Below are 14,500 nucleotides of genomic sequence, written 5' to 3'. Positions count from 1 at the left end.
AATGGACAGTTTCAGTAGAGCAATGGACAGTTTCAGTAGAGCAATGGACAGGGTCAATAGAGCAATGGACAGTGTCACTAGAGCAATGGACAGTGTCAGTAGTACAATGGACATGGTCAGTAGAACAATGGACATGGTCAGTAGAACAATGAACAGTGTCAGCAGAACAGTGAACAGTGTCAGCAGAATAGTGAACAGTGTCAGTACAGCAATGGACGATGTCAGTAGAACAATGGACAGTATCAGTAGAGCAATGGACATGGTCAGTAAAGCAATGGGCATAGTAGAGCAATGGACATGGTCAGTAGAGCAATGGACAGTTTAAGTAGGACAATGGACACGGTTAGTAGAACAATGAACAGTGTCAGTAGAGCAATGGACAGTGTCAGTAGAGCAATGGACAGTGTTAGTAGAACAATGCACAGTGTAAGCAGAACAATGGACAGTGTCAGTAAAGCAATGGGCATGGTCAGTAGAACAATGGACATGGTCAGTAGAACAATTGACAGTGTCAGTAAAGCAATGGGCATGGTCAGTAGAACAATGGGCATGGTCAGTAGAACAATGGACATGGTCAGTAGAACAATGGACATGGTCAGTAGAATAATGGACATGGTCAGTAGAACAATTGACATGGTCAGTAGAACAATGTCAGTGTCCATAGAACAATAAACAGTGTAAGTACAACAATGGACAGTGTCAGTAGAACAATGAACAGTGTAAATACAACAATGGACATGGTCAGTAGAACAATGAACAGTGTCAGTAGGACAATGGAATAGTGTCCCATCATTGGTATTAGGGGTGAAAATAGTGCCCCATCATTGGTGTAGATGGGAGGAATAGTGCCTCAATATTGGTGTCAGTGGGAGCAATAGTGTCCCATCATTGGTGTCAGTGGAAGGAATAGTGTCCCATCTTTGGTATTAGGGGGAGGAATAGTGCCCCATCATTGGTTTCAGTGGGAAGAATAGTGCCCCATCATTGGTGTCAGTGAGAAGAATAGTGCCCCATCATTGGTGTCAGTGGGAAGAATAGTGCCCCATCATTGGTGTCAGTTGGAGGAATAGTACCCCACCATTGGTGTCAGTAGCAGAAAAAGCGCCCTGTCCTCGGTGTCAGTGGCACAGAGGACAGGGCGCTATGCCCCAGGACAGCGAACTGTTGCTAACAGTGGGGGGGGATAATGCCCCAGGAGCAGGATAAAAGCAAGCATGGCCACAGTTTGGAGACCACTGACATACAACAAACCAGACTAGCGATTTTCTGCGCAGGTGTTTATTTTAAAATTAGCAGTTCAAAAATTTCAAAGACTGAGGGCTTTGCAGCAATTTGCTGGATAAGCTAAGTGCAAATAAAAACTTCAACAACTAACTGAACAGAATGCTTGAAAAGCATCAGCGTCTGATTGGATGCAGCCACTGATCCCTCAAAAGATTTACAGCAAGCTCCTTTAAAATAAAAAAAGAAGCCTGGCAGGGTCACCCAAGAATGGGGTGTTAAACCCTTTGACCTTCCTGGGCCACACAGGAAGAAGAGGAATGGTCTTAGGCCACATATAAAATACACTAGCAATAAGGATAGCTGATGAGAAGAAAAAGTTGGGCAGATCACAAGTTAACAAATACTGATATACTTAATGTACCTATCTGAGGAATAAAACGTCACTTTTTTTTGTAATATTTTTTATTATAAATGACGGCAACATAAAACGAGTGCAATATTTGACACTGTTTTTGATAAACAAACTCATCAATATCTGGTTGGATGGATGGAGTAGCAATTCTCAATGAATTCTCAAGGTTCTCCTCAGATATTTTGGTCCTAAATTTGCCCTTCATGTGCTTCATCCTTGAAAACAGTCGCTCACAAACACAGGCGTTGCCGAAAACTGATGACATGAATAAGGCGCGATTGTGAAGAGTGGAAGATTTTTCTTTGGTAAGATAAAACTTCGAAAAATCCAGTAAAGAGACATTGTCAATTTTTTCTTCGGCTGCATGTGTTCTCTAAGTGTAAACGCATTTTTACCAAAAATGTTTTAACCAGTTCCCAACCGGCGCACGCCGATGTACGTCAGCAGAATGGCATGGGCAGGCATATTGGTGTACAGGTACGTCCATTTTTAAATGCCGCCCTGTCATCACGTGTGCACCGGCGGTGGCGCGCTCGTGTGCCAGTCAGGACCCCCATGAGTCCGGTCACGGGTCCCAATGACTCGATCGCTGCGGGGATACCCGCGATCGTCTCACGGGGCAGCTGAACGGGGAGATGCCGTTGTAAACAGCATCTCCCCATTCTGCCTAGCAACAAGTGACGCTGATCTCTGTTCCATGTGATTGGAGCAGAGATCAGTGTTCACCAACACAAAGCCCAGCCCCCACAGTTAGTAACACGCCCCTAGGAACACTTAAAGAGGGATTCCACCTAAAAAAAAAATATTAAAAGCCAGCAGCTATAAATACTACAGCTGCTGACTTTTAATAAATGGACACTCACCTCATCTCTCGGCTCTCGGCTGCTGCCGCCACCATTCTAGGTGAGGGAATCAGGAAGTGAAGCGAATCGGCTTCACTTCCCGGTTCCCTACTGCGCATGCGCGAGTCACGCAGCACAATAGGAATTTTCCGCGCTGTCACTGGGACCTGTGTGTGTCCCAGCAGACAGCGCGGCAGGACAGGAAATAACATAGACTCCCATGGGAGTCTATGCCCGGAAGTGGGTGTAAATACCTGTCTTTGACAGATATCTCCACCCCCCTCCCCCCTGAAAGGTGCCAATTGTGACACCGGAGGGGGGGAGGGTTCCGATCAGCGGAAGTTCCACTTTAGGGGGGAACCCCGCTTTATTAACCCCTACACTGCCACCCCTGGTTAACCCCTTCACTGCCAGTGTCATTTACACAGGAATCACTGCATTTGTATAGCAGTGATTGCTGTATAAATTACAATGGTCCCAAAAATGTGTCAAAAATGTCCTATGTGTCCGCCATAATGTCGCAGTCACAATAAAAATCGCTGATCGCCGCCATAACTAGTAGAAAAAAAAATTATTAATAAAAATGCCATAAAACTATCCCCTATTTTGTAAACGCTATAACTTTCGCGCAAACCAATCAATAATCGCTTATTGCGATTTTTTTTTTTACCAAAAATATGTAGAAGAATACGTATCGGCCTAAACTGAGGGAAAAAAATTTTTTTTATATATTTTTGGGGGATATTTATTATAACAAAAAGTAAAAAATGATGCGTTTTTTTCAAAATTGTCGCTCTATTTTTGTTTATAGTGCAAAAAATAAAAACCGCAGGGGTGATCAAATACCACCAAAAGAAAGCTCTATTTGTGGGAAAAAAAGGACATCAATTTTGTTTGGGAGCCACGTCGCATGACCGTGGAATTGTCAGTTAAAGCGACCCAGTGCCGAATCGCAAAAAGTGGTCTGGTCTTAAGCCAGCAAAATGGTCCGGTCTGAAAGTTAAAGTCAAAATTTTTACGTTTACGATTTTGTGTTGGGCGGCGGCCCCATTCATAGCCATCCTGGGCTGCATGTGGCCCGTGGGCCGCAGTGTGGACACCCCCTGCACTAAGCGAATTTGGGCTGATCAGAAACTGGATGAAATTCGCTCAGCATATAACCAGACTTTTACCCATCCCAGAAAACACTTCCACGCGTTCTAAGACAAAAATACCGAAATAGACATCTAAGACATCAGTGACCTCTGGGGAAATATACGGCGCCCTCGGGGACTGCCTGTTTCTATTTAAATGTCTTAACTAACATCAATTCACATACTTTTTTTACTGGAATATATGAAAGTCACGTTCCCAATAAACTCAAGCAAATAATACAAAAATAAGAATAAAATCAAATAACTCAATGACTTAATTCTTAGTTTATGGAAAACAGGAAGGTGGGGAAAAGCACTATTCCATGATCAAATCATAATGAACATAACTTTGAACTAATAAAAATAAATTGTTTATTCCGTGGGTAATAAAGCATACAAGTTCCAAGAAATGGCCAACATTGCAGGATCAAGTTAACCTGGATAGGGAGGCCTGGAGTACAGGCAAAGACTAGACGGAGGGCAAACATGACTGGGTCAGAAGGGGTTTGAGAAGAGGAGGAGTAGTCAATAGGTGGGGCACGTAAATGTGGGCACTTACCTGACTGGTAAAAGAGGGGAGCGGGAGTCAAGAGTTGGTATGTGGTAAGGGTCTGGGAGGAGCTTAGTCAGAAGAGAGCTCAGACGGGACATCTTCAAACCCTGCTGTCCCCCCCGATACTGCAAAAGGAAAAGAAAAAGACAATTTGCCATGAGTGATTTGGAGAGCTTGATGTCACAGCTCAGGGCTGCTGCAGCAGTGAGCGATGGCCAGGACTGGCTGAAAGAACAAGTGACCGGGCTGCTAGAGGGAGTCGGGCAGAGGGGCCCAGTTTCAGCCACTCCCGCCTCTACAAGTGCTCGGAGGTCAAGGCCTCTGGTGCGCTTAAGTCCTGATATATCTCCCAGGGTTTGGCGCCGCTCCGGGAGCCCTTCAATGAACCCTCAAGGGGCCATCCCCCAAATACCAGCCTGCTGTGGCTAAGGATTGCCCATCCTCGGCAGAAATGATGAGCTTCCCGCTCCCGCCACCTCCCCTGCATCTACTGCCCACCCAGACCAGATGTTTATAATTTATTTATTTATTGTGTTATATTTATTTATTTGTTTCACTGAGATTTGTATAATCACGGAGTTTACTTCACCGAGATTTCTATATTCAAAGTTATTTATTTTTCACGCAGAATCCATTTACATCAATTTTAAGATATATACGGATTTATTCATCATGGATGGTTGTAGCACTACAAGCGATTATAATTAGGCAGGATCTGTGTGACCTCACCATTGTGTTATAAGTAGCAGGTTGAATTTAGCGCACTGTTGTTTTCTTTATCAATTTATGTATGGTGTCAGATCACTATTCTAATGGTTGCAGCTTTATTCGTTTAATTATCTGTCAATTTAGGCATTTTTAGAATTTCTTATCAGCGCTTTAGTGTTTTCACTTCACGATGTCCAGTGGTCAGACGCCTGGGGGTCCCTCTGTTCTTCCGCCTGTTGTTACCGTGGCGCCGGGGACCGCCAGGGCAACTGAGACAGCGAATTCCACATCACCGACTGTGGTGGTCGATTTCGAAAAAAACCTGACCCGAGAATTTGGTTCTCTTGGAACTTTTCCCAATCGTTTTGGCAGTAGAGTTGTGGGTACATTGGGAAAACCAAACGACAGTTCAGAATCCGTATGGGTGAACATATGAGAGAAATCCTTGAAAAGAATCCAGAAAAACCGGTATCTCGCCCGTTTTTGCCCCATTTCATCAGGGAAAATTGACATGTTGGCAAGTTAAGGGCATATATGCCTTAAACCTATCCCCGAGAAGAGGTGACTTCGATCAGGTACTGCAACAAAAAGAAAAAAGATGGATTTTCCATTTAGGCTCGCTCATCCCGAGGGGCCTGAACACGGATTTAAGTTTACAGCCTATTTTGCCATCTTAAAACCCTCGGATTGAATACTATGATGATTATGTATTTGAAAACTATCTAATTGGTTACTATGATTTGGTCTATACGGCTGGTAACCAATTTTTTCATAGTATTTTCCTTTTCGGGCCTCTTGGCACTATTGATATCTGAATGGGGGTTAAATATTCGACTATTTGGATTGATTGGTTGTATCCGGTCAATATTGTCTGTCTCCTCTCTGCTACGTCCAATGTCCTTTGTGTGTATTTCTTGTATTCTTTGTATAGGTTGAGCAGGTGCACCAGCGCCTTTTTGAATCTTATATATTAATATTGAATTATTGTGCTCTTCTCTGTCAGGTTATTATTATCTGGTTTTGGACATTTAGGCCCCCTACTGACGTTTAATGATTACATGCTGTGATAAGCTGTATGATAATGGGTACTGATATGATTCCCTTAAGAAAGACATATGGAATAAAGAATCCCATCAGTATCAAAAAGTATTATCAAGAGGACATTTCCAGTGAATTATGGTATTCTGACGTTTGCATGGATGAGGAGTGCTCCTTTAAATTACTTGACTTGGTGGGTGTGTACGGGAAATGGAGGATAAGAGGGAGCGCCCGCACACCGCCACTAGGTCCAGATGAAGCTACACACTTTGTTTTGGGAAACGCGTTGCTGTGACTTCTGCCCGGACGCCACGCTGCGGCGTTAGTCCCCAGTCGGGCTACGGGCACGAACACTACACACGGTAGTATGACCTGTTGGTCCTGGCAAAAAGTGGAGCCAGTACACACTGTACACATCCATAGACCATCCGGATTCAGTTTCGGGGGTGCGCTGCACATGATCATGTGTTTGAAAACAGCATGGATAGCTATCCGGACTGTGTGAGTATACCGCACCCTGGACTTGATTACCAGAGGTAACCAGCATTCGTTTGCATTTTTACCTACGTGACTGCATTATTAGTGGACGTGCTTTGAGCAGTGATATGTCCTTATTTGGAAACCTTCTTAGTTGAAGATTCAGTACATGTACATCAGTGTTGGATGATTTTAGCATCTATATTCCCTTAAAGTATTGCAGCATTATTGTGGGACGTGCAGGGGCGGACTGACCATTCGGGTAATCGGGCACTGCCCGAAGGCCCCATGCCACTAAGGGGCCCCATAAGGGTTGCCAGCCTCAATAAAACAAGGGACAGCATGTAAAAACCTGTGTTTTTTTTAAATCCCAAGATTATAACTGCCCACCTCTCCAGTACCTTTTCAGTGTTTGTATGTGTATTCTGTGTGTGTATACTGTGTGCCTGTGTGTGTATACTGTATGTGTGTGTGTATGTATACTGTGTGGCCCCATAATCTCCTATTGCCTGGGGGCACCCAATAATCTCCTATTGCCCAGGGGCCCCATAATCTTCTCCTATTGGGGACGTGTATTACCCCTCTCCATGGATCTAGGATGACCCACTGGTGCACCATTTGCGGCACCAGTGCTGGACTGGCACCGGTTTTGTCGGCGTACGGACGTGTTTTTGTCTTTTATGTTTTATGTATGCATGTTATATGTGTGTTTCTCATTTTTGTCTGTGCTGGTTTTGACTGTAGCCGCTGCTTAGTCAGGGACTACAATTATACCTACATGATATAGACAGTGGTCTGTTGATCCTGCCAATAAGCGTGCCTTGGGAATTAATATACCGCTAAACTTTATAGTGTGTTTTTTGAATAAAAAATATTGATCATAGACAATTGTGTTTTGCTTCTCAGTGAGCGTTAATTTTTGATCACTTTCTATTGGGGACCCTTTTGTCTTTTTGTATATGGTTATAGAGGTTAGAGAGCATACACTGTCTTATTTCTTGTATATTACACGCTATTATTAGTAGGCATAGTTTTTTTCTTTATTCATTTATTGAGTTGTGGGATGAGTACATTGGGGTGGTGGAGGCAATCAATAGTGTTTCCGTTTCCTCTTCACCAGTGATTTGATTGCTGCAACATTTGGTTCTGTCCTGCTTGAGATTTAATGCTTTTATGTACGTTGTGCATGTTCCGGGTTGCACCAATTCCATAGCTGATTCTCTTTCTCGCTTTCAGTGGGAAAGGTTCTGTTTGTTGGCACCGGGAGTGGAGCGATACGGAGTTCCTTGTCCTGTTGGGTTGTGGAGTATTCCCTTGGGTTGATGGCATCTTTGGTCCGTCATTCGGTGAGTGGGCAGCTGGGTCTCAGGCCCACCGATTATGCATCCCATTCCTTTTGGATTGGGGCAGCGACCTTGGTGGCCAGGTGGGGTCTCAGTGATAGCGTTGTCACATCGGCCGTTGGGAATCTGTACGCTATCAGTTGTACGTCTGTCATCACCTGTTATGATTGCATGTGGGGGTGTGATTTGTCTGAGTTAATGTTCTGTCTGATTGTTGTATTTGTAATTCATATTGTGTTGTCCAGGCACCTATGTTATGTTTGCTTCTATGTTGTGTTTTCTTGCAGGGGCGGCCCCTTGTCTGATCTGGATTTTGGTGCACTCGTATGTCGCCTGGGGAGCAAAAAGGGCGGAAGTAAGGCCAAATGGTCATCAGTTGGGGTTCCCTAGGGAGGTGGCCACGGTGCACTGGATCGGTGTGCCTGGCATGTCCTGCAGTTGAGTCAGGCCCGAAGTTCATCGGTTTGCTCAGCTGGACCGGGCCCCTGACATATTGTTAGTACACACCGGTGGGAATGATCTGGGTTTACGTTCTATGAAGGAATTGATCCAGGACATTAAGTTAGATTTTTTACGTTTATGCTCTTTTTGTCCGGATTTAATTTTTGTTTGGTCTGATATGGTGGCTCGCACTCAGTGGTGCATGGCGCAGTCGGTTGTTAGTTTGGATAAGGCAAGGATTAAGACCAACAAGGAAGTGTCTCGCTTTGTCGTGAGAAATGGGGGATTAGTTGTTCGGCACGTGGACATGGAACGGGAATATTGGCAGTATTTGAGGGGTGATGGGGTGCATCTCAATGAGGTTGTTGTGTATTATTGTTTACCATTCTTAAATTTATATAATTCTGTACCTCTTAGTATCAACTGTACTTATCCAATTGCACCGTGCTAGTTACTATCATGATGCATTATCATTTAACCCATGTTACTAAGTTTATCAAATAATAAATATCAATATATTTTTATATATTTCTTTGCAATTATTGTACTCTTTTGCAGCCACGAGCTTCATTTAAAGTCCCAACCTTTGTCCCTCCCCCCTCTCTTTGTCAATGAGGTTGGGATTAACATGTGGTGCCTGGATCTGCAGGATGGCATTCAGAGGGCCCTGCGGGTGTGGAGGGGTGCACAAACATAAGGTGTCATGTTTTTGCATTGGTGGCAGGGCATAAGGTCCTTGGATGGTGATAATTAGAGGCAAAAGGTACATTTCTAGGGACCCGTCTGAGGTACGGCTCCCATTATTCTGGCTGGTGATATCTGCAATGTTGGGTTTGTCACAGAGCCTGTGATTTCTGCGGCCGGAGGCCTAAAAACTGTGGTTTTGCAGGTCCTTGGAATGTATGCCCATAAGTAACTCGGGGGCCTCTGGAATACAGTCTGATGTTTTTGCGTTAATGTATTAATATGTGAATATGTTAATATTTTATGATATATTTGGTTATTAAAAGCCTGCTATGGCCATTAAACTCCAGTTGGTGTCATGTTTGGTTAATATATCATAAGGGGTTGGTGGAGTGGTGGGCAGGCAATGGGTCAAAGCCTCATTGGTACCCTAGTCATGTGGTGTACCTGAGTCTGGAGCCACATTGATGATGAAGGAACTCTTGTGTTGGTTGAAATATCAGCTGGACTACGGGGAGGTGGAAGATGATAGCCTCAGCCAGGAGTTCCAAAGAGGTGTCTCATGTGCAGCCTAGTAAACCGAGAGGACCAGGGATAGACTCCTGTGTGGATCCTGGGGAAAAAAAAGCTGGACTTTTGTGTGGACCCTGGTCACCAGCTTGTTCTTCCCTAGGGTCCACACAGGAGTCTACCACTGGTCCTCTCGGTTTACTAGGCTGCACATGAGACACCTCTTTGGAACCCCCAGCCCCTGCTATCATCTTCCACCTGCCCATGGTCCAGCTGATATTTCATCCAACACAGGAGTTCCTTCGTAATCCATGTGGCTCCAGACTCAGGTACACCACAATCCAGGTTAACTTGGCCCTGGAATATTGATTGGTTGCCCACTTCTTGGAACTTTTATGCTTTATTACCCAAGGGATAAACTATTTATTTTTATTATTTCAAAGATATGTTCATATGATTCGATCATGGCACAGCACTTTTTCCCACATTCCTGTTTTCTTTTCTCTTGATCTCATCTGGTAGAAGGGAAGCACTGCGGTGTGGAGGAGTGGTGGTGTGCACTGAAGTGGTGGAAAGAAGAGGCACACAAAGTTTTTTTTTTTATTTTTTTAAAGAGACTTTTTTCTATAGATTTAAAAAAAAAGAGACTTTATTTGATATTTTGTTTAATGTTTTATGTATGACTTTTTATTTAAACATGTTTGATGTGATATAAGGTGTGGAAACACATAGAAGCACATGATATAACTTTTGGTGATAGATGGTGGTGTTACCGGCCTCAAAATGTGAATTAAGAGAGCCGATGATTGTAGACGCGATGAGATAAGGTGATCAGCTTGGCGTGGACTGCAAAGAATCACACAAACAGCATGAGATATGACCACTGACTTTATGGCTGGAAGTAGTTTAATTTTTTCATAACAATACATATTTTACATTTTTATAGTCACATGTTTATAACCATTAACAATATATATAATACTGATTTTAACTAAAGTATTTTAAAACGTAGTTATAACAATGAACATTACTATATTTTAATAACATATATATCCCTGTTATTCAGTGTTATAGATAATTATCTTTATCTCTCTGGTACACTTTAAGTGTGCAATAATCATACTAGCAATGCATTGCTTTAATACAAATATTTTCATGGTAGTACTCTTTTTTAACCACTAGATGGTGCACATTGCATGTCTGTATGATGCAATACATAAGTTTACATACAATAGGTTTTTCTATATTAAATAACAGAAAACATGTGCTTCTATAAATCTATGCAATTTTCAATAAATCAGGTTTAAATATACCTATTTAGAAAGGTTTAGTGTTTATCATAGACATTTGTTCTGACTAATGCAGTATTTTCATGTTCTTATGCACTTTTCACTTGTTTCTGACACATGCTGTTCTAAACTTCTAATTACAGCAAAACAATAGCATAAAATCTGCTGAGACTTTTTCTGCATCTGCTCAAGATGTTTAGGAATCTTTTTATCACAGGTTAATACAGATTAGGAACAATTTAGAGTACATACCTGCAAAGAATCACACAAACAGCATGAGATATGACCACTGACTTTATGGCTGGAAGTAGTTTAATTTCCAGTCACATGGTGTGTGGCCTTATATAGACTCTGTTTGTGTACCTTCTCTGCCATCTACTGGTTATTAATAGAATAGAAGGGACATGTTTAGAAATATAAAAAAAAATGAATATGTACTTTGCTTTTGGGTGTCTGTTTTTTGACCATATAAACCCCAGTCCGTCACAGTGGTTAGCAAACAATGGATCCCAAGAAGCCGCACATCAATGCAGCCCCACTGGTATTGAAATGAATTCTCAATTTCAGCCTGGGCTCCCACCAGGCCACGCATCCAATGCGTTTCACTCCGCCCCTCTGAGCTTAATAGTGGGGAATCCATTACAGAGTCACAGATAGGGGCTAGCTCCAAACCTTTTATTGGTTTTTATTTTACCCCATTCATCAGGGCTTAATGGACAACCATGTGCACAAACCAGAAGTGAACTGGACCTACAATGTTTTTTTTTTCTACAGTGTAATTTCAAGCGCACCTTGTTGGCAGCCTGTTTGGCAGCCTTTGCAAACACGTTGACTACTTTTTGGATTATACCCCTGGCTTTTAATGGAATAAAGTTGTATCTGGACCTCTTAGCAGTGGCGTAGTGCTTCAGAGATAACCAAGGCAAGTAAGGTCACCCTCCCTGTGCTGGGGCTGCCAAGAAATGGACTATCACCTGAGGGACTGGCCTAAATAAATGCAAAAGACCTTTCAGTTCACTCAATATACTGTATATCAATTATGAGAAAGTCTCCATTAGGCTCACAGAATCAGCTTTATACATCAGCAAGATTCAGTGTCTAGTGGTAATACTCAAAAGAACAAAGGACATAGTGCTCACTGATTTTACTCTTTTTATAAAAAAAATAAAAAAATACACACCCCCATCATGGTTCCAGGGCTCAGAACCCCCATTGGCAGGCCCGAGACTAGCATAGCCAGTGTCACCAGGTAGGGAGGGTAGGGTGACCACATTTCCAAACTGCCATTCAGGGCCACCATCCCCCCCAAAAAGATGATTTTTGACATTTTTTTTGCTGATTTTTGGGGCAGGGGCATATGAAATCAGCGGGATGGACAGGGGGACTGTGAGATGCACAGCGGAACCGTGGGATGGACAGAGGGTCAGTGGGATGGACAAAGGGACTGTGAGATGCACAGCGAAACCGTGGGATGGACAGGGGGGCCGTGAGATGCACAGGGGACAGTGGGATGGACAGGGGGACAGAGGGATGCACAGGGGGACAGAGGGATGCACAGGGGGACACTTACACATGCTGACTTGTCTCTGACTGTCTCCCCGACCTCTCGGTTCTCACTTCTTTCTTCCTAGAAGGCTGTTCCCTGAAGCCTGTGCTCTCCGCGCTGGACTCCTCTTCCTCCTCGCTGTCCTGGGATGAGGCGAGCGCCCCCCACGCCTCCTATCTGCCATGTCAGTGAGAAGAGAATCGGTGGGGCTGCGCTGGAAACTACACTTCCCAGCGTGCAGCGTGCATCGTGGCACATGGAGCCCTCCATAGAGATGACTAGGGGAGGCGGGTTGTGTAGCTTGTCTGAGCGGAGCGGACATGCTCCCCGCCAGAGCAGAGTGGACCTGCCCAAGCCGAGCCGGCCTGGCTGGCCCGAGCCAAGCAGATCCGCTCCCCCGTCCAAGACGTTTATTAGTGTGGCTGTGTGTCCTTATTTTTTTATTTTTATTTACAGTACAGTGTCCCGGAATGAAGGTACCCGGGACACAAATATGAATTCAGGGACAAACCCGGGCAATCCGGGACATGCGGTCAACCTAGGGAAGGGAGACCAGTGAATGTTCACTGTAAAAAAAAAAAAAAATTTTTAAAAAGTTTAAAAAATTAAAGTTCCACTAAAGCATATTAAATCTCCCCAAAAGAAATATGAGCCCCATCCGCACATACAGCACATGCAATAACAACTGTAAATGCATGCGTTGGGAACTCCTACTGAAAACGCTGCACATGTTGCATATCGCCGCACATGCTGGAGCGAGAGCAATAATTCTTGGCCCGTTATTCACGGTTATCTCTAAACTGATGGTCTGTAGAACTTTTAGAGCACCACCTATGGAAAATATAGGGTACCGAAGTCTGTTTCTGTTTCACAGGCGAACACAATTTTAATTTTTGGCATGTTGGAAGTCTACTTGCTCAGTGTAACCTCATCTTTTTTATTTTACAAAAAAAATTGAGTAATACTAGGGATGAGCTGAACACCCCCCTGTTCGGTTCGCACCAGAACCTGCGAACAGACCTAAACTTCGTGTGAACTTTAGAACCCTATTAAAGTCTATGGGACTGGAACGTTCACAATCTAAAGTGCTCATTTTAAAGGGTAATATGCAAGTTACTGTCCTAAAAAGTGTTTGGGGACCTGGGTCCTGCCCCAGGGGACATGGATCAATGCAAAAAAAACTTTTAAAAACGGCAGTTTTTTCAGGAGCAGTGATTTTAATAATGATTAAAGTGAAACAATAAAAGTGTAATAGTCCTTTAAATTTCGTAGCTGGGGGGTATCTATAGTATGCCTGTGAAGGGGCGCATGTTTCTGGTGCTTAGAACTGTCCCTGCACAAAGTGTCATTTGTGCAGGAAAAAAAGTATTTTAAAATCACTTGCGGCTAAATTGTCGGCTCCCCGTAATACAGAGAACACTCAATGAGTGTATTAGCCGACAATTCATTCATTCATTGATAAAAAAAAATAAAATAAAAAAAAAGCGTGGGGGGTTCTCCTAAATTCAATTACCGGGCCCTTCAGGTCTGACATGGATATTAAGGGGAACCCGTGTCAAATTTTTAAAAAAAATTGACGTGGGGGTCCCCCTAAATATCCATACCAGACCCTTCAGGTCTGATATGGATATTAAGGGGAACCCCGCATCAAATTTTAAAAAAAATTGACGTGGGGGTCCCCCTAAAAATCCATACCAGACCCTTTATCCGAGCACGCAACCTGGCAGGCCGCAGGAAAAGAGGGGGGACGAGAGAGCGGCCCCCCTCCCTCCTGAACCGTACCAGGCCACATACCCTCAACATTGGGAGGATGCATTGGGGGTCTGACCCCTCAAAGCACCTTGTCCCCATGTTGATGAGGACAAGGGCCTTATCCTCACAACCCTGGCCAGTGGTTGTGAGGGTCTGCGGGCGGGGGGCTTATCAGAATCTGGAAGCCCCCTTTAACAAGGGGACCCCCAGATCCCGCCCCCCCCTGTTTGAAATGGTAACTACCATTTCACAAAGAAAGTGTCAAAATGGTTAAATAAGACAAACACACTTTTGAAAAATTCCTTTATTAAAAATAAAAAAAAATAAAAAAAAGATTCCAGCGGTGCTAATCCACTCTTGCTATGGATGGATGATCACATCCAGCGACGGGGGATCTCTCAGTCCAGCGCTGTCCATACATCCTTCTTCTGTCTCCACTGCGGAGACTGCGGAGATCCCAGCGCTGACGTTTCTTATATTAGGAGGGCCACTCGTCACCTGACCCCGCCCCCTCTGACGTCACTGGGGAACCCCTGGCTTCCCTCTCC

This window comes from Lithobates pipiens, unplaced genomic scaffold (assembly GCF_037356315.1).
Source record: "Lithobates pipiens isolate NorthernLeopardFrog02 unplaced genomic scaffold, aLitPip1_a1.2 Scaffold_8, whole genome shotgun sequence".
Lineage (NCBI taxonomy): Eukaryota > Metazoa > Chordata > Amphibia > Anura > Ranidae > Lithobates > Lithobates pipiens.
The sequence above is the reverse complement of the archived record's forward strand: the minus strand, read 5'-3'. Positions refer to the sequence as shown.